The sequence below is a fragment of the Macrotis lagotis genome, chromosome 2, assembly GCF_037893015.1.
Source record: "Macrotis lagotis isolate mMagLag1 chromosome 2, bilby.v1.9.chrom.fasta, whole genome shotgun sequence".
Lineage (NCBI taxonomy): Eukaryota > Metazoa > Chordata > Mammalia > Peramelemorphia > Peramelidae > Macrotis > Macrotis lagotis.
The window spans coordinates 285,603,161-285,618,446 of record NC_133659.1 but is presented as its reverse complement, the minus strand read 5'-3'; the positions used below and the strand labels follow the sequence as shown (position 1 = coordinate 285,618,446).

The 15,286-nt window shown below is 33.9% G+C and overlaps 1 pseudogene; it reads right to left on the bottom strand.

Moving 5' to 3' along the window:
- Positions 1-13,594: 13,594 nt before the first annotated feature.
- LOC141515805 (U2 spliceosomal RNA) lies at positions 13,595-13,734 on the bottom strand (annotated as a pseudogene).
- Positions 13,735-15,286: the final 1,552 nt, after the last annotated feature.

Below are 15,286 nucleotides of genomic sequence, written 5' to 3'. Positions count from 1 at the left end.
CTGCCTATAACGATTTTTCTTTTGCTCTGAAATGGTGAATGTCCTTTAACAAGCTCATTAAGGAACAAATCACAGAGTAGAACAAGTTGAGTTCTCCGTGCACTGAATTGCCCTTTAAAAATGATAATTGGTAAGTTAGATAAAATTTCATATGAGGCTGCCCTTTGCATGACTGTCTATCAAATATTTGTCAAGAGTTTGGTGTAATGAAATGATATTGGCATTCCCCTGGCATGTCACATCATGATGACTGACAAAAAATGTGATCATTTTAGTACCGATATTATATATATATAAAATATTAATATTTATAAATGTATATAGATATGGATGTGGATATATGATGAAAGTTTCCTATTCCTATGTAACCATCATCATCATCAACAATGTCTAAACGGACTGAAATCAAAGGAAGACCTTGAGTCAAATACTGTAATAGAAACGGTAACAATGTAAATAAATGAAATGGAAGTCTTCTTGTTCTGACTTGCAGGTTAGGATAGATTGCAAAGAAGACCAGAGATCTTGAATATTGTCTTAGATGTTGGGGAAATTCAATAAATATTCATTGATTGTGACAACAAGCATATCATTTCAGAAACTACAGAGTTGAGACCTGTCAATGGTCATTAAGGATAGATACACATCTTGTAAAGTGTGTCTGAGAGGAATGTAATTTTTCATAGCCACAATCTTAGTTTTTAAACTGTCAATTATGTTGTCACTCTTCAAGCACAGCCTCTATATTTGCCTTAGTTTATACTCTAAACTCTTCCTATCGCCATCTTTACAACATTGTCATGATTTTTTTTTTCTTTTTTACCTCATTTTTTGAGTAAACAGAAGAATGCAATCTCCCTTTAGGTCTTAAGGAACTAGAGCTGAAAATGACCTTAGATGTCATCTAGACAAAACCCCTATTCACCCTTTACAGATTAATAGATTAAGGCCCAGAACGGTTAACTATTTGGACCTGGATGAAACAGCTAGGTAAAGGTAGATGTGGGAATTAAACTCAGGTAGACCTCCCTTGAAATGAAATGATCTTGTCATGCATCCCTTACTTTTAAATTAATAACTCACTATAGGTGGGATTTAGCTACCTTTATGAAACATCAAAATAAAACACAGAGACAAAAGAAACTAAACTTTGGTCTTAGTTAAGATATAGGAAATTAGAAATATTGTAAATAAAATGAATAATTCTTCAACATATATAATCTAGTGTTTCAAACATTTAATAACAGGACCACAAATATAACATAAGTTATAATTCAAAGAAATACTAAATAAAGTGGATTTTCATTGTTTCCCATATAGCTTTAGGATAAAATAAATGAAAATCCCTCAGTTTGTCATTTAAATTCTCTACTATTTGATCTTAGATCTCTTTCACTCACATGACTCCCTTCACTAAAGTATATTCCATCCAAAAATAATTTATCCTGATTCCCCTTTCACTAAATTCTTTCTTCGCTCTTCCACACTCCTGCCTCCTTAATTGATAATCTATCTTCTAGTCCATTTAGACCCCTAAATGCTTTCCCTCATTCCTTCTGAGAGATTTTTTTTAGCTTCCTCCAAGGATCAGCTTAAGTGACACTTCTGATGGAAGTGTCCTTGTGTAATTTCCCCCTACAAATTAGGAAAATCATATTTTGTTTACTCATCCACTTACCATATAATATAAACTCCTTAAGCATAGGGACTGTTTTCATTTTGGAATTCATAACTAGAACTTCACTTTGCCAATAGCATGATTTAACAAATGCTTATTACATTGAATTGAAAGGCATGCAGTATTATCATTATTTTCCTCAAAATTGAAAGCATCATATTTCTATTTAGTAGAAGTGCAGTTGTCACAGATAGGTAACATGATGCTATTATATGTTTCTGATGTTGGTTCCTCCCTGCCTCCTAAAGGTTGAGTCCAGGTTTAGAGTTTCCTTGGGAAAACCCCCAGAATGGTTTAGTGAAAACATAATTAATCGAATTTAGAGCAAAACCTGAATATACTTGAGTCCCAATTTTGCCTCTTAACTAGGTGGGTACAGTGAATAGAATATGGAAACTGGCATCAGGAAAACCTTCCTTCATTTATTTACTAGTTGTGGCTCCTTAGGGAAGTCATTTAATCTTTCTTTGCCTTGGTTTCCTCATCCATGAAATAGGGATTTGTATTTCTTAATAGAAACTATTTCAGAGAGTGATGAGGACCTAATGAACTACTATATGTGAAGTGCTTTGTTAACCTTAAAGCACTATCTAAATATGAGCTTATTATTACTATTATTGGCATTGTTATAATTATTATTACAACCTTGGATGTTTTCATCAGCTTTTATCTATGAGGCTATTTCTTTCTTTGTAAATTGAATGATTAGAAAAGCTAATCCTTGAAATACCATTTAGCTCTAAATGCATTGTTTCATAAACATTCTGAGAGGATTTACCAGGCCTATAATCATTCTTGGTTCAAAGGGTACTGTTAAGGCAAGTTGACCTTAGACTTCCAGATCACATTAAATCTAAGCCTGTGTATAGAGTCCACAGCACATCTGGAGTCCTTGAGCTCAGATTATTACACTTGTGTGCTTGGGTAAATCATTTACCTCTGGGGCCTCAGTCTCCTCATCATTAAGATGAGAGAGGGTTGATATACTAAAGAGATTGACAAACTTGAAGTCATGATCTAAGTTTGAATATTGGTTTTGTTACTTTCCATTTGACCATAGGTAAGTCAGTTGACCTCTTGGGAACTCAGTTTGTTCATTTGTAAAATGAAGGCATTAGAATAGAAGATTTCTAATGTCTCTTCCATTTCTAAATCTACAATGCTAACATATGCTGTAAAGAAATCATATTCAACTTCCTGCCAAGATGGCAGAGAGAATACAGACACTGTGTTAAGTGCTCCTCTTTCCCCTCAAAAACAATATGAAAGAAACCTCTTAGCAGAAATTTGATCTACAAAACCCTAGAAAGGGAAGATAGGAGAAGAATATCTACCAAGAAGGTCTGTCTCAGGGTACCTTGGGTGAACCTAGAGCCAAGAGCAGAGGGTCAGCTCAGGGACAGCAGCTGAGGGAAGCCAGAGGGCTGACCTCAGTTTTAGAGACTTTGGTGACTGGCACATGTGAGATCCAACTTTAATTGCACAGTTTTTGGCCCCAGGAGAGGGGAGGGTGAGTTCCAGCACAGAGTTTCAGAACACACCCAGAGAACAACCAGCTGGGCCAGGGCCTTGAGCTCCATACTTTCATCAAGTCCCTTTGCCCAGAACAAACAATAAACAACACCCCACCCCTTCAGGGCAAGAGTTCTCTCTACACAAAGAGATTAACTCCCTCCCCCAGGGCAAAGCACATTGTTCAAGGTCAACTCAGACCCTGCTGCTGAGGGCCCCAGATACTCCAGAGAAGCAACCAGTGCTCCCTACTGGCCGGCCCTTGGAATTACTAAGCCAAGTGAACAAAACCTTTAGGATCTTCAAAAGCAAACCTCTGAGAGCCAGCCCTGCCCCCCTCAACACAAGATCCTAGAAATATGAAGAAAGCCAGCAAAAGGGATGGGGGGGCATGGAGAAATAGTTAGAAGAAATAGATTTTAACCCAGAAAGATCTAGCACTTCTGATGAGAATATGAATTGGTATCCTGGCCAGAAAGACTTCCTTGAAGAAATCTGGAAGGAGTTTAAAAAGCAATTGGAAAAATTGGGAAAAGAAGCTCAAGATAAAATTAACACCTTGTAACAAGAAAATGAATGCTTGGAAAATACAACGGGACAAATACAAAATGAGAATAACTTTTTCAGATCTTCAATTGGGCAAATGCAAAAAGAAATTGATTCTCTCAAAACTACACTTGGGCAAATGGAAAACTCCTTCAAAAATAGACTTGACCGAATGGAAAAGCATTTGCAAAAGGTAAATGAAGAAAATTCTTCTATGTGGAAACTAATGACTTGACGAGACAACAAGATTCTGTTAAACAAAATCAAAAGATTGAAAAAAATAGAAGAAAATGTAAAATACCTCAATCAGCAAAACCACTGACCTCAAGAACAGATCAGGAAGGGACAGACTGCCTGAGTTCAAATTGAATTTCAGGCACTTATTAGTGATGTGACCTTGGACAAGTCACAATCCTAATTGCCTTGCTTTCAGGACAATTTGCAGTTGTGATTCATAACTGGCTAGGCCTTCCTGAAAATATTGAAGTGAAAAAAAGCCTGGGCTTAATATTACAGGATATAGTGATGGAATATTGCCCTGATATCATGGAACCAGAGAGCAAAATAGTTATTGAAAGAATACATTGATCCCCTCCAGAAAGAGAGCCTAAAATGAAAACCCCAAGGAATATTGTGGCCAAATTCCAGGACTATCAGAAAAAGAAAAAATCCTACAAGCAGCCAGAAAGAAAAAAAATAAATACCAAGAAGCCACAGTAAGGATTAACCAGGACCTGGCCACAGCAACATTAAGGGATCCAAGGGCCTAGAATAAGATACTTTGAAGAGCAAGGGAGTTCGGACTGCAGCTAAGAATCCACTACCTGGCCAAACTGAGCCTTCTCTTCCAGGGAAAAAGATGGACATTTGACAAAATGGGAGACTTCCAAGATTTCATGAAGAAAAGACCAGAGCTAAATAGAAAATTTGGACATCAAACAGGAGGCTCAAGAGACACAGGAAAAGGAAAAAAACATGGGGTGGGGGATAAAGAAGAAACTGCTTGCAATAAGATGAAACTGTCTATATACCCACTTGGGAGAAAGTGTCTCATAACTCTTGAGAATTGTAACTCTATTAGAGAAAATATACTTAGCCAGAAGTTATGGACACTCATGACTTTTCTGTGTCTCAGATAGAATGATTTAAAAATAATACTTCCTTAAAAAGGGGGACAGTAAATAGAAGGTAAGATGAGACCAAATGGTGTAAATCTCATTACATCAAGAGGTACAAAAGACTCATTGTAATAGAGGGGAAGAAGGGAGGAGGTGAGAACCAATTGAATCTTCATCTCATCAGACTTGGCTTAAAGTTAGCTTAGACACAGTCAGTAAAGTTAAACTTATCTTACCTTTCAAGTATTAAAAGGGGAAAAGGGGAGGGAGGACAGGGAGGGGCAGAAAAGGGGGAACTAGCAGAAGGAAGGAAAGTAGGGAAAAGGGAAAGGGGAAAGAAAGAGGAGGGTTGGATATAGGAGGGCAAATACACTGAAGGTGGCAGTATTCAGAAACTAAATATCTGGGAATATGAATAAAGGGGGGAAGGGAAAATACAAACAGAGGGAAGATAGCATGGAGGACAATAAAGAGTTAGTAATTATAACTTTGAATGTGAATGAGATTAACTCTCTCTTAAAACATTAGAGAATAGCAGACTGGATTAAAAACCAGAATCCTACAATATGCTGCTTAAAAGAAACTCATTTAAAGCAGAGAGATACATATAGAGTAAAGGTAAAAGGTTGGAGCAAAGTGTATTTTGCTTCAGCTGAAATGAAAAAAGCAGGGGTAGCAATCCTTATCTCAGACAAAGCAGGTGCAAAAGTAGATAGCTTTAAAAGAGATGAGGAAGGAAACTATATCTTTTGAAAAGGTACCATAGAAAATAAAGTGATTTCAATACTGAATATATATATATATACATATATATATATATATATATGTATATATATATATGCACTAAATGGGATAGCATCCAAATTCTGAGAGGGAGAAGCTAAAAGAACTACAGGAAGACATAGACAGCAAAACTCTACTGGTGGGAGACCTCAATCTCCTGCTCTCAGATTTAGATAAATCAAATCATAAAATAAACAAGAAAGAAGTTAAGGAGGTAAATAGATTGTTAGAAAACCTAGATATGATAGATTTATGGAGGAAACTGAATGGGGATAGAAAGAAATATACATTTTTTTTCTGTAGTACATGGCACTTACACAAAAATTGAACATGTATTAGGGCATAAAAATCTGATAATTGTAGCAAGGCAGAAATAGTGAATGCATCTTTCTCAGATCATAATGCAATAAAAATCATATGCAATATTGGGCCAGGGAGATATAGACACAGAATTAATTGGAAACTGTATAATCTCATTTTAAAGAGTGAGTTGTATCAATCAACAAATTATAGGAAGAATCAAATATTTTATCCTAGATAATGGCAATAATGAAACAACATACCAAAACCTATGGGATTCATTCAAAGTGACTGTCAGAGGATACATTATATGTTTAAATGCTTACATGAATAAATTAGAGAAAAAAGAAATAATATGCAACTAAAAAATTAGAGAAAGAACAAATTAAAACCCACCAATTAAATACCAAATCAGAAATTCTAAAAATTAAAGGAGAAATTAATGAAATCAAAAGCAAAAAAAAAAACTATCAAATTAATAAATAAAACCAAGAGTTGGTTTTTATGAAAAAAACCCAACAAAATTTTTATGCCTCTGGTCAATTTGATTAAAAAAAGAAAGAAAAAACCAAATTGTTATTTATCATAAATAAAAAAGCTGAACTCACCACCAATGAGGAGGAAATTAAAATAATAATTTGGAATTATTTCGTCCAACTCTATGCCAATAAATTTGTCAATCTAAGTGAAATGGACCAAATATTTACAAAAATAAAAGTTGCCCAGATTAAATGAAGAGGAAATGAAATTAAAAACCTAAATACCCAAAAGAAATTCAGCAAGCCATTGTTGAACTCCTTAAGAAAAAATTTCCAGGGCCAGATGGATTCACAAGTGAATTCTATCAAACATTTAAGGAACAATTGGTTCCAAATCTATATAAACTCTTTAGAAAAATAGGTGAAGACAGAGCTCTGCTTAAGTCTTTCTATGGCACCAATATGGTGCTAAACCAGGAAGAGTTAAAACAGAGAAAGAAAATTATAGACCTATCTCCCTGATGAATATAGATGCAAAAATCTTAAATAAAATCCTAGCAAAATGATTACAACAAGTTATCACTAGGATGATACAGTATGATCAAGTAGGATTTATCCCAGGAATGCAGGGTTGGTTCAATTTTAGGAAAACTGTTAGTATAATTAATTATTTCAATAACTAACCTATCAGAAATCATATGATCATATCAATAGATGCTGGAAAAGCTTTTGACAAACTACAGCACCAATTCCTACTACAAACACTAGAGAGTGTAGGAATGAATGGATTGTTCCTTAGAATAATAAGCAGTATCTATCTGAAACCATCAACAAGCGTTATATGCAATAGGGATAGGCTAGAGGCATTCCCAATAAGATCAGGGGTGAAACAAGGGAGGGTGCCCATTATCACCACTACTATTCAATATCATATTAGAAATGTTAGCTGAAGCAATTAGAAAAGGGAAAGAAATTGAAGGAATTAGAATTGGGAAGGAAGAGACAAAATTCTCACTCTTTGCAGATGACATGATGGTATATCTAGAGAATCCCAAGAAATCATCTAAAAAACTACTAGAAAAAATTAGCAACTTTAGAAAATAGCAGGATATAAAATAAATCCTCATAAATCATCATCACTTCTATATATGATTAGCAAGATACAGCAGAAAGACCTAGAAAGAGAAATCCCAATCAAAGTAACCTCAGACAATATAAAATACCTGGGAGTCTCCCTGCCAAGGCAGACTCAAAAACTTTTTGAAAACCATTACAAAACACTTCATACACAAATAAAATCATATTTAAATACCTGGACAAACATCCACTGTTCGTGGATAGGTTGAGTTAATATAATAAAAATGACAATTCTAGCAAAACTAAACTACTTGTTTAGTACCCTACCAATCAAAATTCTAAAAATTATTTAATGAGTTAGAAAAAAGTTGTAAGTAAATTTATATGGAGAAATAAAAAGTCGAGAATTTCCAGGGATTCAATGAAAAAAGTACAAAAGAAAGTGGCTTAGCCTTACCAATTCTAAAATTATAAAGGGGCGGCTAGGTGGCATAGTGGATAAAGCACCAGCCCTGGAGTCAGGAGTACCTAAGTTCAAATCCAGTCTCAGACACTTAATAATTACTTAGCTGTGTGACCTTGGGCAAGCCACTTAACCCCGATTGCCTTGCAAAAACCTAAAAAAGTAAAAAATAAAAAAAATAAAAAAATTATATTATAAAGCATCAGTCATCAAAATTGTGTGGTATTGGCTAACAAAGAGGGTGGTAGAACAGTGGGATAGACTAGGTGCAATAGTAGGATATGATTATAGTAATCTGCTGTTTTATTAAACCCAAAGAGTCCAATTTTGGGGATTAAAAACTCTCTATTCAACAAAAATTGTTGGGAAAATTGGAAATTAGTGTAAGAAACTTGGATTTGACCAACACCTCATACCCTATTCCAAGATAAGACCAAAATGGATGCAAATTTTTGACATAAAAAACAATATTATAAGCAAACTAGAAGATCAAGGAGCAATTTACCTGTCAGCTATATGGAAAGAGAAGCAGTTTATGACCAGGGAAGAGATGGAGAGCATCATTGAAAACAAAGTAGATAATTTTGATTGCATTAAATTAAAAGACTTTTGCACAAACTGTAGCTAAGATCAAAAGAAATGTAGTAAATTGAAAAATAATTTTTACAACTATTATTTCTGACAGATGACTCATTTCTAAAATATACAGAGAAGTGATTCAAATTTTCAAAAAAAAAAAAAAAACAAAACCAAGCCATTCCCCAATTGACAAATGGTCAAAGGAGATGCAAAAGCAATTTACAGATGAGGAAATCAAAGTGATCCATAGTCATATGAAAAATTGCTCTAAATCATCTCTTATTAGAGAAATGCAAATAAAAGCATCTCTGAGATATCACTTCACACCTCTCAGACTGGCCAATATGACCAGAAAGGACAATGATCAATGTTGGAAGGGATATGGGAAATCTGGGACACTAATACATTGTTGGTGGAGCTGTGAACTCATCCAAACTTTCTAGAGAACAATTTGGAATTATGCTGAAAGGGCAATAAAAATGTGTATACCCTTTGATCCAGCAATACCACTACTAGGTCTATACCCTGATGAGATGATGAAAAAGTAAAAACATCATTTGTAGAAAAATAGTCATAGCAGCCCTGTTTGTGATGGCAAAAAATTGGAAATCAATTAAATGTCCTTCAATTGGGGAATGGCTTAACAAACTGTGGTATATGTATGTCATGAAGCACTATTGTTCTATTAGAACCCAGCAGGGATGAGAATTCAGGGAAGCCTGGAAGAATTTGTATGAACTGATGCTGAGCGAGATGAGCATAACCACATAAATGCTATACACCCTAACAGCAACACGGGGGCAATGATCTACCTTGATGGACTTGCTCATTCCATCAATGCAACAACCAGGGACAATTTTGGACTATCTGCAATGGAGAATACCATCTGTATCCAAAGAAAGGACTGTGGACTTTGAACAAAGACCAAAGACTATTATTACCTTCAATTTAGAAAAAAAAAGTTAACTTATTATATGATTTTTCTATCTCTTATACTTTACTTTTCTTCCTTAAGGATATGATTTCTCTCTCATCATATTCAACTGAGATCAGTGTATACCATGGAAATAATGTAAAGATTAACAGAATGCCTTCTGTGGGAGGGGGAGAAGGGAAGCAAGAATGGGGGAAAAATTGTAAAACTCAAAATTAATAAAATCTTTCTTAAAAAAGAAAAAAGGAAAAAAGAAACCATATTCATCTTTAGATAGATAGCTCAAGTTTTCACTTCATTGGATAACTGCTGGGAATAATTTAGAAACCACATCATAATCCATCACTTCTATCTACCTACATTTTCCATCATTTCATTTATAACATGTCATGTTTTTGTCCACACTTTTTTTTATATATTTTCTCTCTCATCATTTATTGTGTAAAAAAGCTTTTCAATTTCACAAGTCATCTAGAAAAGATATACTTTTTATCATTTAACATTTTGTTCCATCTAATTACATGTAAAGATAGTTTTTAATATTCATTTTTATGTGACCTTGTGGTCCAAATTTCCCCCCCCCCCACTCTTTCCTCTCTCTTAAAGACAGAGAGTAAGCAATTTAAGTATTTAATTCACGATGCTATTGGTTTCTATTTTAGGGGGGAATTCATCAAATTTATATGCACAGTTATGATTGCTTTATATTTCCCTTCATCTAATTTATTCTCCTCTCTCTCTCCTTTTCCCCCTGTTCCTCTTCACATCAGTATTTACTTTCTGACTACCATCTGTCCTCCTTTCTATCAGGCCCTTCCTTTTCCTTTTCCTTTTCCTTTTCCCTTTCCCCTCCTACTTCCATAAAGGGTAAGATAAATTTCTATACCCAGTTGATTATGTTGGTTATTCTCTCTTTGAACCAGTAATGGGTTTTTTGTGTCTCTTCATTTAATATATTTTATTGTTTCTCCCCCCTTTACTCATCTCCTTTTTGTCCCTTAAGTATTTTAAAGATCATAACAGTCACCTTATCTCTATGCCATCTGACTAATTATCATCCTTCTAACAGTTCAGTTACAGATATAATTTTTAAGAGGTGCAAGTATCACCTTCCTATATAGAGTTTCAAATAGCTTAATTATATTGAATAAAATGTTTTTTCTTTCCTCTAAACTATTTTTGCATTGAAAGATTAAATTTTCTGTTCAACTATAATCTTTTCATCAGAAAAGTTTGAAAATCCTCTATACTATTCCATTGAATATCCACATTTTCCCCTAAAAGCTCATGCTCAAATTTGTTGTATGGTTGAATCTTGGTTGCAAGTCAAACTCTTTTACTTTCAGAAAAATCCTATTCCATGTTTAAATTTATCAAAAAAAAAAGAAAAGCCATATTCCAGACCCTCTGATCATTGAATGTTGAAGTTGCTATGTTCTGTGTAATCCTGACAGTGACTCCTTGATATTTGGTTTGATTTTTTTTTTGATAACTTGCAGTATTTTCTTTTTGACCTGATAATTCTGGAATTTGGCTACAATATTCCTTGGAATTATCATTTGGGGATTTCTTTTAGGCGATAATTAGTGACTTCTTTCAGTTACTGTTTCCAGGTTTTCAGGGTAGTTTTATTGTCCAGACTTTTTTTAAATAGTCTTTCAAGTATTGCAATTATTCTTAAATTATCTCTCTTGGATCTATTTTTAAGGTTGGTGTTTTTCCATTGAGATATTTTACAATTTCATCCATTTTTTTCCATTCTTTTGATTTTGTTTAACTGATTCTTGTTGTCTCATAGAGTCAGCTTTGGCTTGCTGAATTAGGTTTTTTGCAAAGCAAATGGGGTTAAGTGGCTTGCCCAAGGCCACACAGCTAGGTACTTATTAAGTGTCTGAGACTGGATTTGAACCTAGGTACTCCTGACTCCAGGGCTGTTGCTTTATCCACTGTGCCACCTAGCCGCCCCTCAATACTATTTTTTAAGGAATATATTTTTTCAGTTTGTGTTTGTGTCTCCTTTTCTTTTTAATCAAATCTACTTTTAAAGGAGTTCTTTTGTTTAGTGCAATTTTTTCCTTCAATTGAGCAATTGTATTTTTTTTAAGAAATAGTTTTCTTCAGTCAGTTTATGCCCTTCCTTTCCCAAGTTGTTGACTGTGCTTAGATGAGAAATTTGAAAAATTTTTAACAGCATTCCTAATTTGATGTCATATCATAGTAAACCAATAACTTTTATTGTCTCAGAACTATCAACACTACATATGTACTAAAGGTAGATGGAAATAAAATGGTGGGCATATTAAGTTGTATCATTTTATCAATATAAAAGCCTCTGTCACATTTGACAGGTGCTATATGAATTTATGAGAGAACACGAATTAGAAGTACACAGAATGAGAAGGGATAAATTGAGATAGGTAAAAGTTAGAAAGATTGCCCAGATCATTGATGTGAATATTGAATGATACTTTATTTTTTACTCAAAGAATGATTATTGCCCAAGCATAGTCTGTGTAAGATGATTATCTATAACTTGTCTAATGCAGTCCATTATTTCTTTTCATCCTTAGGAGAACCTTGTGAAGCTTTGGCTAAGTTTACATGGTTTAAGTAATAAAAGTGATATTTCTATTTGCAGATAAGTATAAAATTTTGAGTTGATTTGGAACTTCTATGGGATAACATAGTTATTTTGAAATTGAGACTAATAGAAAACTTGTCTTATGACTTCAAGCTATTATATTCTTATAACACTTCATTACCTCTACATTAGTCTACATAAATTTTGCTGTTCTTGTTTTATATTATTCCTTTTTTCCATCAGTCATTTTAATACAGCATTGACTTAGGCTTCAAATAAATTTCTTTGACACTATGTTAAATGCTAGAGGTTGCAAAGAAAGACAAAAAAGATTACTGCCCACAAAGAACAAATTCTAATGGAAAATACAAGTAAATAACTAAGTACGTATAAGTTTTATACAAAATAGATACATTGTAATCACAGAGGAGAAGGTACTAACAGAGAGAAAGAAAAATAAAGGAGGCTAAATTTGAATTAAAGTTCAAAAGAAGTCGAAATCCTAGGAAGCAGAGATGACAAGGGCAATCATTTCAGGCATGGGAGAATTCAATATCACAAGTCACTTTTAAATATAAAATTTCTTCCTAATGCTTAATATTCAGGAATATGTTATCAAATTTCTTTTAGTTTCTGAATGTATGCTTGATTAATTTCTACCTCTAGGTCCCTAGGAATCACAGTGGATAGAATACCAGGCTTGAGGTCAGGATGAACCCAAGTTGAAATCCAAACTCAGATACTTAATAATTGTGACCCTGAGCAAGTTACTTAACCTCTGTTTTTACTTCAGTTTCCTCATTTTAAGGATTTAATAATAGCCATTAACCTCCTACCCCTGTTGTTGTTGAAGACCAAATGAGATAATAATTGTAAATTGCCTGGCATAAGGTAATCACTATATACATTTTAGTTATCATTATTATCTGATATATAGTGAATGAATTATTTTAATAATGTACAAATTCTAACTTTGAAGAGCAGTAGTTTTGAGTTTTAGACAAGCTTTTCATTCCTTTTGTGAGATCACAAATGACACACATTAGAAGTACTATATTTAAATAATGCATCTTGCTACTCTATGTACATGATATTCCATCTCACATCTATGTGCTTTTACCTGGGCTATCATTATCATTCATTAAAAACACTAAAAAGTTCTTTGAGATGATATGGGATTGGTATGTGAGTTAGGATAGTGTGGATAAAAGCAAAGAGAAAGTGATGCTGATATATAATACACAAAAAGTTTATAATGCAAGATGTCCACTTATTCTATTGATTGCCCAATCTGAAATTCATCATTCTTTAGAAATATCATTCACTCTTCTCCACTTTTAGGGAAGATTTGTTGAACCTTGATTGGTTCTAGATCCATGAGTATCAACCTCTCTCTCTACAGAGGATTAGCAGGATGGAATAGGGTGATTTCTGAGTGTTCAAAAGTGGAAATAGTAAGAATGATTAATCTGAAACTGAGCCACAGAAAGAGGCCATAGACATCACCAAACTAAAGAAAGAGGGAGATTAGGAAGGAATAAAGGAGTAAGGAAAATAGCTTTGAATAGTATAAGAAGAACCACTTTGATATGAACTGTGATGATCACCTCAATAATTCATTGTCTTTTAGGAATTAAAAGCTAAATATCTACACTTGATCTTAGCCAAAAGGCCGAGAAGCGATAGAAGCTAAATATCTAGATTGATTTTCTGTATTTCTTCCTATTCCAACTCAAATGTTGACCTTATCTATTAAGGAAAACTTTCCTTACAGAGCTCACAGGACTTTAAAACCATCAATTCCAAATAGTAATTATTCCAGAATGCCCTGAGTGGCATATGGTGTGGTATTACAAATCGGGACCAATTTTTGTAAGTAAATGACAAGTTTGGATTAAATGGGGAATTTGTTTATTAAGAAATGCCAGCCACACACTTACCAGGAACCAATATTTGAGAAGCTGTAACATTAACTGACTTCTGGTTTAAGAAACTATCAATAGACAAAAGAATAAATAAGCAAATGACATTTCAGTCCCGTGAACAAGCCCCAGTAAACACATAGGAGTTTTTCCACTGTGGTTTTCACTAAAACCAAGATAATGTGCATATGATGTCTAAAGTTGGGTTTATTATATAACAATGACTAATTTCTGGACATCTAACATAATTTGCTTGATGATGTTATCTAATTAGATAGATGGGGTGGGAACACATTTTTTTTTTTGGTAAGGGGGAAAAAGACACAAAATCCAAATAAACATTTCCTGAATTGTCAGCAAGGGTATAAAAAGAGAAGGCTATCTCCCTTTGGAATAACAGACTTAGTTCACAGAGGGTTGAAGTCTCAGTAAATCTAATGTTTTTATTCAATTTAATTGTAGTGAAATTTTGTTCAGTAACATCTAATATCAGAGGTTCACAATAATGAAATTTTCCCTCCAGTCAGCATAAAGTCAGTCAAAGTCTGATCTTCTCCAGTCTATCTTCCATACCACAGCCAAAGTGATATAGCCAAAATTATGACCAAAGTGGATTGACAATGATCATACACCTAGTAAATAACAAATGTGAGATTTACACCCAGATCTTTCTGGCTTTAACAGTTCATAGTATCCCCTAGAGTCATTCTCACTTTCTCCCTACATCACCCCAGTCTTATAATCCCTTGTCTGGATTTTTTAGCTAACTAGGGGAATGTTTTCTTATATCATGGTCCCTTTCTCTAAGTGCTCCATCCCTAGTCTTTTGATCCTTATTTCCATGATTCCCACAAAGAAGAAAAATGATTGGTGTCAAAAAGACATCCCAATGTCAGAAAATCAAGTTGAAGTCTTGTCTCTGAAAAATATTGACATGGGGAGAAGTTTCAAAATTATGAGTTTCCTATACCTATAAAAGCAAAGATATTACTAAAAAGTTATTTATATACTTAGATAGTAATACTTATTTCATATACTTTATAAAATTTTCCTATCCTATATCAAAATGTCTGAGAAAGACGACCACTATCTTTGTGTTTTGCAAGGGAAAGACTGTTGCCCTGGGAAAGGCATCTCTGTTAGCATGTTAATGGGATAGGATTAAGAGATCTAATAAATTCATACCAAACTCCTCCAGGTAACATACACAGATATTATAGCTTTACACACATATGTATGTATTCTTCAACATTTCATTTGTATTTGACTCTCCCGATCCCTTCTGAAGTTTTCTCAGTATAGATACTCAAATGA